Source organism: Cygnus atratus, chromosome 3 (genome assembly GCF_013377495.2).
Source record: "Cygnus atratus isolate AKBS03 ecotype Queensland, Australia chromosome 3, CAtr_DNAZoo_HiC_assembly, whole genome shotgun sequence".
Lineage (NCBI taxonomy): Eukaryota > Metazoa > Chordata > Aves > Anseriformes > Anatidae > Cygnus > Cygnus atratus.
Window position 1 is genome coordinate 22,556,129 of NC_066364.1, and position 15,331 is coordinate 22,571,459.

Consider the following 15,331-nt stretch of genomic DNA (forward strand, 5'->3'; position numbering starts at 1 on the left):
GATGGGATCTTTTTGGACTTCAGCAAGGCTTTTGACACGGTTTCCCATAGGATCCTACTGGACAAAATGTCCAGCATACAACTTAACCAAACCATCATATGATGGGTGAGCAATTGGCTGACGGGCAGGGCTCAAAGGGTTGTGGTTAATGGGGCCACATCTGGCTGGCAGATGGTCACTAGTGGGTTCCCTCAAGGCTCCATTTTAGGGCCAGTCCTCTTCAATGTCTTTATAAATGATTTGGATGTAGGACTAGAAGGTGTTCTGAGCAAATTTGCCGACGACACCAAACTCGGAGGAGTTGTGGACTCGGATGAGGGTGGAAAGGCCTTGCAGAGAGATCTGGACAGATTGGAGAGCTGGGTGATCACCAACCACATGAAGTTTAACAAAGGCAAGTGCCGGGTCCTGCACCTGGGATGGGGCAACCCTGGCTATACATACAGACTGGGCGATGAGACGCTGGGGAGCAGCCCTGCAGAGAGGGATCTGGGGGTTGTGGTTGACAGCAAGTTGAATATGAGCCAGCAGTGTGCCCTGGCAGCCAGGAGGGCCAACTGTATCCTGGAATGCATCAAGCACGGCATCGCTAGTCGGTCGAGGGAGGTGATTGTCCTGCTCTACTCTGCGCTGGTCCGGCCTCACCTTGAGTACTGTGTGCAGTTCTGGGCACCACAGTACAAAAAGGGTGTAAAACTGTTGGAGAGTGTCCAGAGGAGGGTGACGAAGATGGTGAAGGGCCTAGAGGGTAAGACGTATGAGAGGCAGCTGAGGTCACTTGGCCTGTTCAGCCTGGAGAAGAGGAGGCTGAGGGGGGACCTCATCGCGGTCTACAACTTCCTCGCGAAGGGGAGTGGAGAGGCAGGTGACCTATTCTCCGTAAACACCAGTGATAGGACCCACGGGAACGGTGTTAAGCTGAGGCAGGGGAAGTTTAGGCTAGACATTAGGAAGAGGTTCTTCACCGAGAGGGTGGCCGCACACTGGAACAGGCTCCCCAGGGACATAGTCACTGCACCAAGCTTGTCTGAGTTTAAAAAGCGATTGGACTGTGCACTTAGTCACATGGTCTAAACTTTGGGCAGACCTGTGTGGTGCCAAGAGTTGGACTAGATGATCCTTCTGGGTCCCTTCCAACTCAGGATATTCTATGATTCTATGATTCTAATCTTGAGCTGAGTGACAAAACTTCCACCAATATAACTGCAGAATCATGTCAGAGGTCCTTCTTGCTTCTAGGCAGGAAGATATATATACTTGTATGTTTATGTGAGCCTATGCTTATAAGAGCTCTAGTGATTAAGATAATTCAGTCTTTACAGACAGCTTTAGCCAACTTTTGCCAACTTCAGCGTCAATTTTTGTCATTAGAAAATCTTTCCAAAATAATTTTTCTCAGTATTCCTTTCCTTTCCTTGTTAGGGTCACTGAGAAAGGATAGCTCCCTTCTTTACAGAATCCTGTTCTGCACCTGACAACTATTATGTTGTCACACATATCTCTAGAAATATACTGCCCAAAGCAGCGGACCACTTCAGCTGAGGTGTTATAAGTTTATAGCAGAGAATCAGGCTTTCATGTCCTTTTTTTTTTTTTTTTTATTTATAGTCCCATTTGTTCACGCAAATACAATGCTTTTTGCTTTCACAATAGCATGACTTTGTCATTCTGTGTCCAGCTTGTGGCCTTGAGTAATACTTATTCTTTTGGAGTCATAACTGTGACTTGTATTTTTGTAGCAATGTATTCTTGCCTAACTAATATTAGTATCCTTTATTTGTCCCCATTGGACAGCAAACTTAAGAAACATATGAAAATACTGAATAATACTAGACCTAGGGCAGAACCCTGGAAATCCCTACTTGATACAACCTTCATTTTGACAGAGAAACATTAATATTGTCTCTACTTCATATTATTTTCATCTAGATTATGTCTCACAAGGCTGCTTTTAAGAAGGTCTGTCAAAGTCTTACTAAGGTTAGGTTATATATAATCTGTTTTTTCTTCTCTTTTGACAAAGTTTTCTACTCTCTTCTAGAGAGAAATTATGTTTTGATTAACACAGTCTATTTGTGATAAAGACCTATTGATAACAAATAAGGATCTATTTATATTTGCTATTAATAGTTGTTAAAGTTCTTAATTGCAGTAGAACTGTGTTTTGAAAATTGTGCAGAACAGTGGTAAATATATCAATTAGTCTTCTTGTCATTTCCTAAGGTAGCTTTAACACTCTGCTAAATAGCAGACTGGCCCTTTCCTTTCTTTTTTTTTTTTCCTCCCCTCTCACAAATGCACTTGAAATTCTCCTTGTCCTTTGCTAATTACGACTCTCATTTTCTGCCTCTGTGGTTCTCATTCTGTCCCTATATGCTCATGCAATACTTTCATGTTCATCCTTATTAGCCTGGCCTAGTTTCCACTTCCTTTTTGCTCATTTCTTTTTAAAATCCATGAAGTGTTGTTCATTTAGACAAGTAGGTCCTGTACGGTATTTTGTGTCTTTCCTCTGCAGGGAAATAGTTTGTGCTTGAGCCTTTTAAGTGTTTCTTTAAAGAACTGCCAGATTTTTAAAATATCATTTCTACTCAGACTAACCTTTCAGGATCTGCAGTCCACCAATTCTTTGGTGTTATTCAAGTCTTCTTTCCTGAAATCCACTGTTTTTATTTTGCACTTCTATCCCACTTCTATCCTACAAAATCTGCCTCATGATATTCCTTCCATTTCAACATTCTTTAGTATGAAAGGGAAAGGAAGCCTGGAAGATCTTCCCCTTTGATTATTATCTCCACCAACAAACAACTTGTTGGGCATCATCTTGCCTTTTTATTATTATTATTATTTACCAACAGGATGTCAGGCTATATGGGGTTATGGGATACTAGGTCAACTCTGCCTATTTATTACAAAAAGCCTCACTCTGATTTTCTGGGTTTAATATAAATTTAACCTATAGCAGACTTCCTTGCTAGATAGAAGCTAAACTATTGTATTTGTAACCACCACCAAAGAATATTTCAGAGTTGTTCCTGTTTTTGTATTCTGATCCTCAGAGTAATCTATAATATACAAGGAAACATTACTTTATATTTTTAATATATTGTAAAATATGTATTTTATATATTTTACAATATTCCATTTTTTTTGTCCATTTTTAGCATGTTGTATGTTTTTCTAGTAATGTCCCAGTAATGTTTCAGCACTTTCCATAACCAGATTTTTAAGTAGTAGATCCTTACTCTGAGTACAGAGAAAGATGTCAGGGTCCTCTGTTTACTTTTAAACAACTTCTCTTAGTATGAAGTCATTTAAGATGCTTGGCAAGCCAAGCCTGTATGGTTCTTCTTGTCCCTTCTTTGGCCCTGTTTTGAATACTTATAATGCTTCTCAATGGGTTTAGTCTCCCATTTTTGTAGAGCTGGATATTTAGAACCAGATATATATTTTATTGTTATGTTTGCATATTGCTGACAGAAACAAACAAACAAAAACCTGAAGCATTCTATTTCTAATGATCCAAATAAGATATATTACTTAGATTTCTGAAACTTTTCCAGGTTTATGACCTGTACCCTTATGTTTCTATCATTAATACTAACAACACTGGAAATGATCCAAAGCCCATGAAAATAGCAGTTGGGAAGAAAGAAATGAGAGGGACAATGCCCCTATGTTGGCATTAAGTAGAAAAACCTCTAAGTGGGCAAGAAATCATGTACTTTCTTCAGACTGTGGAACCTCTCTCTCATGGGACAATCCTGATATCACTAAAGTGTTCTCTGATAATAGTTTAAAAAAAAAAAAAAAAGAAAGAAATTAAACCACCAACAAATTGTATTTCAGATAAAATTAGCATTAACCTATATTTCAGTGGAAAACTTCTGCTTTTCTTGTCCTTTTTACCAAAGATTTCAAGAAATGGTACACATACCTTTGTTACTTCTGTTAAGCAACCACAGGGAAGAAGCTCTGTAAACACAGGGATTTGCTGATAAATACATTAAGAGAAGTCACTGTCTTTATTTGATAATAAATATTTCATAGGACATGATGTCTAAATAACAAATACAACAGTCTTAAGACAATTCAAATAATTTGTGTAACAAAGCCACCGAGGTCAAGAATATTTCATGACCAATTTTGAAATTTACTTTGGTTGGAAACATAAGACTTACGCACTATCCACTGTGATTTATTTAATAATAAATAAACAAATTAGTAATAATAATAATAAAGGCTTTTATTTCCAAGGGATGATAGCTACCTTCTTCATGTGTTCAAAAACTGCAAGAAATTGTGAATTGGTGTACAGGCTACAACTTTGGGTTTGTCTTTTGAATTGACCAAAATGTGGCTGATTTTTTTTTTTTTGAGAAAATAACTCCTCTAACATTCCTGAATACTTATAAGTCTTTAATTAAGCACACAAATCACAACAAGCCATTTTAATTTAATATTTTATATGACTCTGCTTTGGAGCTAAGTTCTTATTGACGTGAAAATTAAAAGCTATGTCAGTGACTTGTTACTTCATAGTATTAGTGAATGCTGTACGTCTATACTCTGGAGCAAAATGACCAGTCACTGAGATCGATTTCACTGCCTGTACTATCTAAATGTGAGACACATGGTCTTAGGCGGTGGTTAAGCCATTTCCATGGAGAGGTGGTGGAGAAAGACATCTAATAGATAATTCAGCACATCTCCCAGTAGATACTAAAAACAGATAAAACAAATTGTCCTCCACGGATTCTTCTTTCTCCTTTAGCTCCAAACACAGCCTAGACTGCTATCAGATGGCTTACTGTCCAGGCTTTCATTTTCCTTTGGTGCTGAGAAAGACAGTCTCCATAGTTTGAGATTGTCAAGGCCAAACGGGCTAAAGCCTTGAGTATCCTGGTCTGACCCCATGGATGACACTTCTTTAAGCAGGACATTGGACTAAAGTTTTGTGATCCTGTGAGGCTAAAAATGCCTTGAATAGCCTGTGTATGTAAGAAGTTCATAACGCAAATGGACTACACAATACAAGTGGACCATAATACAAGTGGTTGGTATTTTTGAAAGACTTAATATTAAAATGTAGTCAACAGAAATATGTAAAAACTTGTATTTTCTTAATCATGAGAGATTAATTCCCATCATTGTTAGGGAATAAGTTTCATAAAGATACAGGGTAAATGCTAAAGGCCCCGCAAATCATTTTTAGTTCTGACAGGCAAAATTACAACAAGTAATGTGTCAGATTAAGCTTGGTGGCAAAATGCGTTGAAGCTGGTGGGACTTGTAAAATGAAATAGACTAAAAAAGGGTATCCTATCAAGTATGCTTTAAATTAGAAAGACAAGAAGAGAATAATATATATAAAAAAATAGATTGGAACCAGGATAACAAATTAAAACAGATCATTTCTTAGATATCCTCAAATTTAGGTTTAGTCTTTGCATTTCCCTCCTCAGTTCTTCCTCATCCTGTATTTCAAGCATTCATCTTAAACTCTTCATGAGATGTATTCTTTAGCAAAACATCTCATTGTTAGACACAGAAATGTCAACCGAGACAGATTATGTTTCAGGAGTCTTCAATGCATGTTCATTTCCATCTCCTAAGGATTTTCTGTACTTTTTTTTGCCTGCTAGTATAGTGCATTCAACTTTACCTCTGCACCTTTCCATATAAACATGGAATTATTCTGTTACCATTTCTGGAAGATTTCCACCTAGAATGGACAATTCAGCATCCCCGTTTTCAAAGTAGGGCTTTTGCAGAGGTCATTCTAGTGCTTTGAATTTTATCAAGAACTGGCATAAAAGTAACAACAATAAGGAACACAAAGATCTGAGCATTCCAGAGAGGGGAAACAATGTCCACAATGTTTTCTAAACCAGGATGTAAACCTATTAAGTTACCTTATATGGAACTCTTCTTAAGTGATGCACAGCCATTTCTAGGGAGCCACTGAATTTCAAAATCAGGAGTGTTCTGCACAGCAATGACCCCAGATTTGTGTGGCTTTACCTTACTTTTAAAAGATAGGGCCTCCAGATGCTTCTCATTCTCTTTGATCACCTTGAACTTCTGCTTCTCATTAAGCAGGTTGTTGTCCTCATTGCACTCATATAATAATCAGCACATGTTTAAGCCAGTCCTGCATGTGAAGGGGGAAGTTGGTTAGCTCTGTGTCTAGGCAGGCAGGGATGAATTTGCAAGGCCCAATGTAGTCCAGGTGCAGCTTGTGTGCCTTTTTGGTTTCCTCCAATGTATACTTAGTGGCAAAGAAAGTGCAGGAGGAATCATAGGTCTTGTTGTTGGTACCACAGACCTTCTCGAAGATGCCAGCAGTAGCCAAGCAGCTGGAGGGGTCCTTATACATGTACGTGGTTGAGTTGTTGTCATCTAGCTTTCACACCTTGCTGTGCTTGCAGTGGTGGCTTTGGCAGGGGTTTTCTGTGATGATCTCCTCTATATCCTCTGTGGGTTCCTCAAACTCTCCTACGTCCACCTGGATAGGGTTTGCCCTCTGTGGCAGGATCTTCCGTGACCTCTGTCTTACTGAGCAGAGCTTCCAGGGACTGACATTTCCTCAGTCCTACTGCTGAGCATTGGTCAGCAGTTGGTAAGTGATTACATTATGCATCCCTTCTTTTGCATATTTCTTTATCATAATATTCTTTATTATTATTTTCCCTTCCTTTTCTGTCCTATAAAATGTTCTTTATCTTAACGTATGAGTTTTACCTTTTTTTTCTCCCTGATTCTCTCCCCCATCCCACTGGGGGTGGGAGTGGAGGGTGGGGGTGGGAGAGGGGTGAGAGAATGGCTGTGTGGTGCTTAGCTGCCTGCCACTTTAAACCACGGTAGTATATAGAATTCTTATAGTATTACTGGGGACCACTCTCTGTCCCCAGACACGACCGGATCTCTACTGGGGCCATGCTTTCCATTTGATAGCAGCAGCAAACATCAGGAACTGAAAGTCATTCACTTGGTGATTTCAGTCACTAAGAAGCAGTCTGACTATCAATATCCAGCACTGAACTTTAAAGGCAATTTCTATTTATTCACTGTTTTGTGTTTATGGATCACATATTCCATCATCTATCTCTTTTTATGAGGCAAAAAAAACCAAACACAACAACAACATGTGTTTCTATGCAGTGGTTGTGCTCTTTATGTATACCCAATGTTATGCATTTCTGTTATTGTGTTGTAATAGAAAACAAGGACAATATTATAAATTCAGCAAAACAATGCTGGAATATGGGAATATAGGACCCTGGAGAATATGTGTGTTAACTTCTGGCAGAAACTAAAATGAGAAATACATATTGATCTTTTTGCTATGACCAAAGAATGCAAAGTGTACAAACAATAGAGGGAGAGTTGCATGTGTAGATCTTTCTTCTGTGGCATCACTTGATTTATGTAGTCAACACTCAAGCAGGAGACATTGGGTGATACGTTTTATGAAGGGTGTATCTCCACTGTTAAGGATAAAGTTTAGCTTCTCATTATGAACTTGATTGTTGAATCTTTCCATAAATTCCTCTAAAAGGGGCCATCACTGTGTTAAAAATTATTCTCAAAAACCCTGAGCAAACAAAAAGCTCTCCAAAACATCCCCCTCCCTACCACCCCCCCCCCCCCCAAAAAAAAAAAAACACCACACACACAAAAAAACAACCAAACAAAAACCAACATTGACTGCGCTTGGGTCAGAATTTGACTAGTGTCTTTTCAAATAAATCCCTGAAATTTTAATTTATAGGTTTTCTTTACCTCACACTTCTCCCTGAAAAATATCAGTCATTGTCTTAGTTAAACTCTTTGCCAGACTTTACTTCCTTGCAGTTGTTTGGTGTAACATAATGGTGAAGATCTGCTGTGACCTTAACTCTCAAGAAAAATATTTCTGCTCAAGTCATTCTTTGAAAAAAGTCAAAGCTTCTTGATTCACTGTATTAATTAAAACCTGTAGTTCCTTTAGCATCTCTTCTTACTACAAATTCCTAAACTGGACAATCACCAATTGTAAGTTTAAAGTGTGTCTCTGTGTTGTGAGACATAGAAATAGAATGAAACTTCCCATATTTAGTAGACCTCTGATGACCCACAGACAAATCAATCAAGGTACTCAACTCTTCCTGATATTCTCCTATATACCATAAAATCATAATATACTTAAAGTCTAATGATTTTTTTTCAAGAAAATTCTTTTTGAGTCTGACTATTCTTTGGATGTAAAAAGTGGCAAGTTGATTCAGCCTGAAGGATTAAAATGATTATGGCTTTAACTGAGCAAAGTTCCTATTTGAAAATGATAGTAGTTTTGTATTTTTACAGACTGCAACATCTAAGGCAAGAGTGGTACATTATGAAATTATTAATCTCATATATTTGTTTAATTTCTAAATACAAAAGCTTTCAGAACCATTTTTGTTAATAATAATATTTTTTACAGTATTTAACAGCACTGTGATTCTGCCTAAAGATCCAGGATATTACCATAATGGAAACATTTCATAATACTGAGAAGATATCTATTATGTAATTAAGCTGCATCTTATTCTCACCAAAAAATTTTCATTTGACCCAAGTTTAAGTGAACTGAAGGTATGTATGAGGATTTTTTTTCCTTCACTTTAATTACAGAAACATATTTTGATACATTATTTAAATGAGTTTCTTTAAGTGGGGTTTTATTGGCTCTCCAAAGAAAAGTTAATCAAGATAGTAGATTAATAAAAACCACTGATTTCACAGTTGATGATTTAAATAGTCAAACTAAGCTTTGTAGTAAAAAAAAAAAAAAAAAACATATTTTGTTTTTGTAAAGTGCTTCACCAAAAAAAAAGTAATGCGAATGACAATCCATTCATTCTAGCCAATACATTGGATATGGAAAACTTAGAAGACATTAAATAAAGCTATAAACTTATTATAGATATGGTATGTTAATGTTGGGTTTACAATAAAATCAGGGAAATTATTGGAGCAATAAAAATGATTGAATAAAGCAATTAGTCATTATGAAGCCAGAAATAAAGAACCAGATTGCTCTATAAATGTTAAATTAGTACTTTACTATTTTTCACAGTCTATGGAAAATATCTGTATGCTGATTTCCGTATCTATTTTTTTGTTTATCTGATTTTTTCAGTCCTGCAATGAAAAGAATGCATGTAGCATTCTGGGTACAATCGTGTAAAAAGCAAATTAATACAGTTCAGCCTCATTCACATCAAAGATCCTAAAAGCAAATTAAAAATAATAAAAATTATTCTTCCCACATTGTAGAGTATCCTTGTCAAACCTTAATAAAATGATGTGTTTTTGTGAGCACAGAAAGATATGATTCATTTTATAGCATGCTCTGAAAAACAATCAAACAACAAAACAACAAAAATCCACCAGATTCCAGATCTTATGAACCAAGACAGGAAACAGTGGCAGAGATAGTGAAATGGTAATAAAAAGAGGCCAGTCACTTTCTCTTGTATATACTAAAGTTCAGGTCAGCTTTGTTTCATCTTAGAATTATAGAGGTGCAGCAGAGGGTGAAGGAAGGGTAAGTCTCTTACATGTGTGGATCTCCAGCCATTGTATATCTAAACCCAAATTGTAACATCAGCTTGGCAGCTCTGACAACAGCTAATACAAATTATAGTCTACAAATGTGATATGCTCATAAAGGGAAAACAAACAAACAAAAACACTATTTAGCAAATTATGCACTACAGTGCATCATATCTAGTACCAAAAGATGTAGCACTCTTTCACTGCAGTAATGTCACTTTAGTCTTGAAATGCCAATTGTACGGATGAAACTGCAGGGCTGCCATCTCAAAGAAACTAGCCCAGAATTCAAGAAGTCCATAATTTTTTTTCATCCTATCTGTACCATTTATATGATCACCTAGAAACAGCTGAAGTCATCTGGACTATCTGTATATTTCAAACTCCTTAAAATAAACTATGGACAATCCGTTCTGTTTCTGTTCCAGGTATCCCTTGCCTTTGAAAGTGTTTTTCCTAGGCAGCCCATTGTACATCAGGGTAGGTAAAGTCTCAGCTTGCTGGTCTTCATCCAAGTCTTAACCTTTCCCAAACCATGTAATATACAACATATGCATTGTAAGAAGGTACCTTTAGGTGATACCTAGAACAATGGAATACCTGTAGGAATAGAATAGAAATCCAATAATAGATACATAGAAAAATAGAAAGGTAAAACATCCTGAAAGTCTAGTTGTACATCAGGCGTAAGAATTTATTTTAAAATAATCTTTAAATTGAAGTCCAACATGTTATTTTTGAACATCCAGTTTTAGTAAGAGCAGATGTACGATTCAGATCATGAACTGTGTATTCAAATTAATGAAGTAAGAGAAAAGAAAAATGAAATCATCATAAATGATGAAGTTAGCCATTCATTTAGTAAATGCAAAATGAATTATTTTTATCTGGAATCCCAGTGTGGAAGGAACAGGAAGGTTGCATTTTGCAATTTAAAGCTATTGTACATAGGTGTTCCAGTCTACAATAGCTAATTATTTCATGTAGTATTAGGTGGTTTGTTGGATATAATCAATATGGGGCATCTATAATTGTTTTTAAACATTAAGGCTTTTGACACTGTCTGCCATAAGATCCTCATAATGAAGCTGATGAAGGACCGGATAAACAGACATCGCTGATGACAGATTGAAAAATGGATAAACAGGTCCAAAGGGTGGTGATAAGTGGGATGAAACCTAGTTGAAGACCAGCAGTGTGTGCTAGGAATCAATATTGGGTGCAATCCTGTTCAATACTTTTATAATGATATGTGTGATGGGATAGGGTGCACCCTGAGCAAGATTACTGATGATACAAAACTGGGAAAAGTGGCTGATACACCAGAGGTTTGTGTTGCCATACAGAGGGACCTGAACAGGCTGGAGAAATGGGCCAGTAGGAAACTTACGAAGTTGAGCAAGAAGAAATGCAAAGTCCTGCACCTGGGCATGAATAACCCCAGGCATGAGAACAGGCTGGGGACCACCTGGTTAGGAAACGTCGTTGCAGGAAAAAACCCAGGGGTTCTGGTGGACACCAAATTGAACATGAGCCAGCAATGGGCCCTTGTGGCAAAGAAGGCTGACGGATATCCTGCACCACATTAGGCAAAGTATTGCCAGAAGGCTGAGAAAGGTGTCTCTTCCCTCTAATCAGCACTGGTGAAGACACACCTAGGGTACTGTGTCCAGTTCTGGGCTCCCCAGAATAAAAGATGCAATGATGTCTCATTATATAATGACAGAGTCCATAAAAGGGCCAACAAGATGATTAAGGGGGTGGAGTATCCCATGTATGAAGAAAGGCTGAGAGGTCTGGGACTGTTCATACTAAAGAAGTGAACACTCAGGGGGAATGTTATCAATTCATATAAGTACTTATATGTTTCTGGAGAGCGTGGGAGATAGATAGCTTCCTGACGCAGCTGGTCAGTGAACCCACCAGGGGTGGTGCCCCGCTAGACCTTCTCTTCACAAACAGAGAAGGACTGGTGGGAGATGTGGTGGTCGGAAACTGTCTTGGACAGAGTGACCACGAAATGGTAAAGTTCTCTATTCTTGGCGAGGCCAGGAAGGGGACCAGTAAAACTGCTGTATTGGACTTCCGGAGGGCTGACTTTGAGCTGCTCAGGACGCTGGTTGGCCGAGTCCCTTGGGAGGCGGTTCTGAAGGGCAGAGGAGTCCAGGAAGGCTGGGCGCTCCTCAAGAAGGAAATCTTAACGGCACAGGAGCGGTCCGTCCCCACGTGCCCAAAGACGAGCCGGCGTGGAAGAAGACCGGCCTGGCTCAACAGAGAGTTGCGGCTTGTGCTTAGCAGAAAAAAGAGGGTTTATAATCTTTGGAAAAAAGGGCGGGCCGCTGAGGAGGACTACAAGGATGTAGCGAGGCTGTGCAGGGAGAAAATTAGAAAGGCCAAAGCTCATCTGGAGCTCAACCTGGCTACTGCTGTTAAAGACAACAAAAAATCCTTTTACAAATATATCAATGCGAAACGGAGGACTAAGGAGAATCTCCATCCTTTACTGGATGCGAGGGGAAACCTAGTTACTAAGGATGAAGAAAAGGCTGAGGTGCTTAATGCCGCCTTTGCCTCAGTCTTTAGCGGCAATACCGGTTGTTCTCTGGATACCCAGTGCCCTGAGCTGGCGGAAGGGGATGGGGAGCAGGATGTGGCCTTTGCTATTCATGAGGAAATGGTTGGCGACCTGCTAAGGAGCTTGGATGTGCGCAAGTCGATGGGGCCGGATGGGATGCACCCGAGGGTACTGAAAGAACTGGCGGAGGAGCTGGCCGAGCTGCTTTCCATCATTTATTGGCAGTCCTGGCTATCGGGGGAGGTCCCAGTTGACTGGCGGCTAGCCAATGTGACGCCCATCTATAAGAAGGGCCGGAGGGCAGACCCGGGGAACTATAGGCCTGTCAGTTTGACCTCAGTGCCAGGAAAGCTCATGGAGCAGATTATCTTGAGGGTCATCACGCGGCACTTGCAGGGCAAGCAGGCGATCAGGCCCAGTCAGCATGGGTTTATGAAAGGCAGGTCCTGCTTGACGAACCTGATCTCCTTCTATGACAAAGTGACGCGCTTGGTGGATGAGGGAAGGGCTGTGGATGTGGTTTACCTTGACCTCAGTAAGGCTTTTGACACCGTTCCCCACAACATTCTCCTCAAGAAACTGGCTGCTCGGGGCTTGGACTGGCGTACGCTTCGCTGGGTTAGAAACTGGCTGGATAGCCGGGCCCAGAGAGTTGTGGTGAATGGAGTCAAATCTGGTTGGAGGCTGGTCACAAGTGGTGTCCCCCAGGGCTCGGTACTGGGGCCGGTCCTCTTTAATATCTTTATCGATGGTCTGGATGAGGGCGTCCAGTGCACCCTCAGTAAGTTTGCAGATGACACCAAGCTAAGTGCGTGTGTCGATCTGCTTGAGGGCAGGAAGGCTCTGCAGGAGGATCTGGATAGGCTGGAGCGATGGGCTGAGGTCAACTGTATGAAGTTCAACAAGGCCAAGTGCCGGGTCCTGCACCTGGAGCGCAACAACCCCAAGCAGAGCTACAGGCTGGGAGATGAGTGGTTGGAAAGCTGCCTGGCCGAGAAGGACCTGGGAGTATTGGTTGATAGTTGGCTGAATATGAGCCAGCAGTGTGCTCAGGTGGCCAAGAAGGCCAACAGCATCCTGGCCTGTATAAGAAGCAGTGTGGCCAGCAGGTCTAGGGAGGTGATTGTCCCGCTGTACTCGGCTCTGGTGAGGCCACACCTCGAGTACTGTGTTCAGTTTTGGGCCCCTCGCTACAGGAAGGACATGGACGTGCTCGAGCGAGTCCAGAGAAGGGCGACCAAGCTGGTGAGGGGTCTGGAGAACAAGTCTTACGAGGAGCGGCTGAGGGAGCTGGGCTTGTTCAGCCTGGAGAAGAGGAGGCTCAGGGGCGACCTTATCGCTCTCTACAGTTACCTTAAAGGAAGCTGTAGTGAGGTGGGGGTTGGTATGTTCTCCCACGTGCCTGGTGACAGGACGAGGGGGAATGGGCTAAAGTTGCGCCAGGGGAGTTTTAGGTTGGATGTTAGGAAGTACTTCTTTACCGAAAGGGTTATTAAGCATTGGAACGGGCTGCCCAGGGAGGTGGTGGGGTCACCATCCCTGGAGGGGATGACGTTTAGATGTAGAGCTTAGCGATATGGTTTAGTGGAGTACTTAGTGTTAGGTCGGAGGTTGGACTCGATGATCTTGAGGTCTCTTCCAACCTAGAAATCTGTGTCTGTGTCTGTGTCTACTTAATGGGAAGATGAAAAGAATATGGAGTCAGGCGATTTTCAGTGGTGTCGGTGAAAGAACAAGAAGCAATGGGCACACACAAACTGAATAGTAGGTTCCATCTGAACATCAGGAAACATTTTTTTACTGTAAGGGCTGCTGAGAAATGGAACAGATTAATGAGAGGTTGTGGGGTCTCCGTTCTTGGAGATCTTTGAAAAACATCAGGATGTTGTCCTGGGCAGCCTGCTCTAGCTTTTTCTGCTTGAGCAGTGGGATTGGACCAGGAGACCTCCAGAGGTTCCTTTCAACCTCAACAAATCCATAATTCTGTGATTGATATAAGGACTTTATTTATTTATTTGCTTTATTTTCTAAGATATGAAGCATATTCTGTCAGTGCTTTCCCTAAATTGTACATTCAGCTGTCTCCCTTGCATTTACTAGATCCTTTTCTAAGGTACCATGTACATTTTCAAGGGTTAGTCCCACAAAATATGGACCTGATATAAAGTTCGTTGAAGACAGTAGGGCCCTAAGTGACCATGTAATCTCTTTTCCACACTTTTGTTCTACTCACTGAATATAATAGCACGAGAATAGTAAAAGAACAGAATGAAGACAAGGACAAAAAGATTATGTGGGCACTTGGGAGGTTAACACATGTGGTTCTGCTTTTTTTCAGAAGCTAATACATAATTATTTTCTTCAATTAGATGAAATCAGTGAAAAAGCTTAAATAATCAATTACTGAAGAAAACCTGAACTGGAAAAAAAAAGACAAATGAATGCTAGTCATGTACCATGTGCTGTTAGAAAAAACTTTCTACTTTCAAAATCTTTCTGACTACACTTTTTCTACCATCATCACTTATTCCTTAATGAACCTTTAGAAGAAGAATTATTATTTTTTTTTCTGGTACTTGCGTTCTTCGTGTTATATATACAAAATCATCCTTCGGAAATTAAAGAAAAATAATTTGTATGTTTGAACAAGGTTGTCACTTCTGTACGCTGTTAATAGTATCATCTTCTTCATTCAGTAATGGGCTTATGCCATTTCCAAGGTTCATTTAGTCATTAATTTATTTAAATAAATGACTTATTAAATAACTAGTTTTCTTTCATGTTCTGCTTTTTCTGCTGACTACAGTTTTTCTTATGCCGACTTTATTGTTCTTAGTAGTTTTCTGTAGTCCATACAGTATCTGTGCAGATCTGTATTCTGATCTGTAAAGATCTGTATACAGTATTCTGTACTCTGTACAGATCTGTAAATATGATCTGACTTACACTGATATTTTCCCACTTCTCTTTTCCCCCATTTGCTATAGATTTTTCTTGGTCATCAACAAAGGGCTTAAATAATGGCTAAGATAACAATGTCAAAAACTTTGTTACGTAAAAATCTCTGTACAGATGCAAACTGTTGATATATAGCTCTTTGCTTTACCACATCTCTTTCATAATATTTGTTGATCATCAGGCTTCAGTGCTTTAATACTGGATTTCAAATTTTCT

At 39.8% G+C, this 15,331-nt stretch overlaps 1 pseudogene; it reads right to left on the minus strand.

Moving 5' to 3' along the window:
- Positions 1-5,916: 5,916 nt before the first annotated feature.
- Positions 5,917-15,331, minus strand: part of LOC118246105 (SPARC-like) — a 57,923-nt pseudogene continuing 48,508 nt past the window's right edge.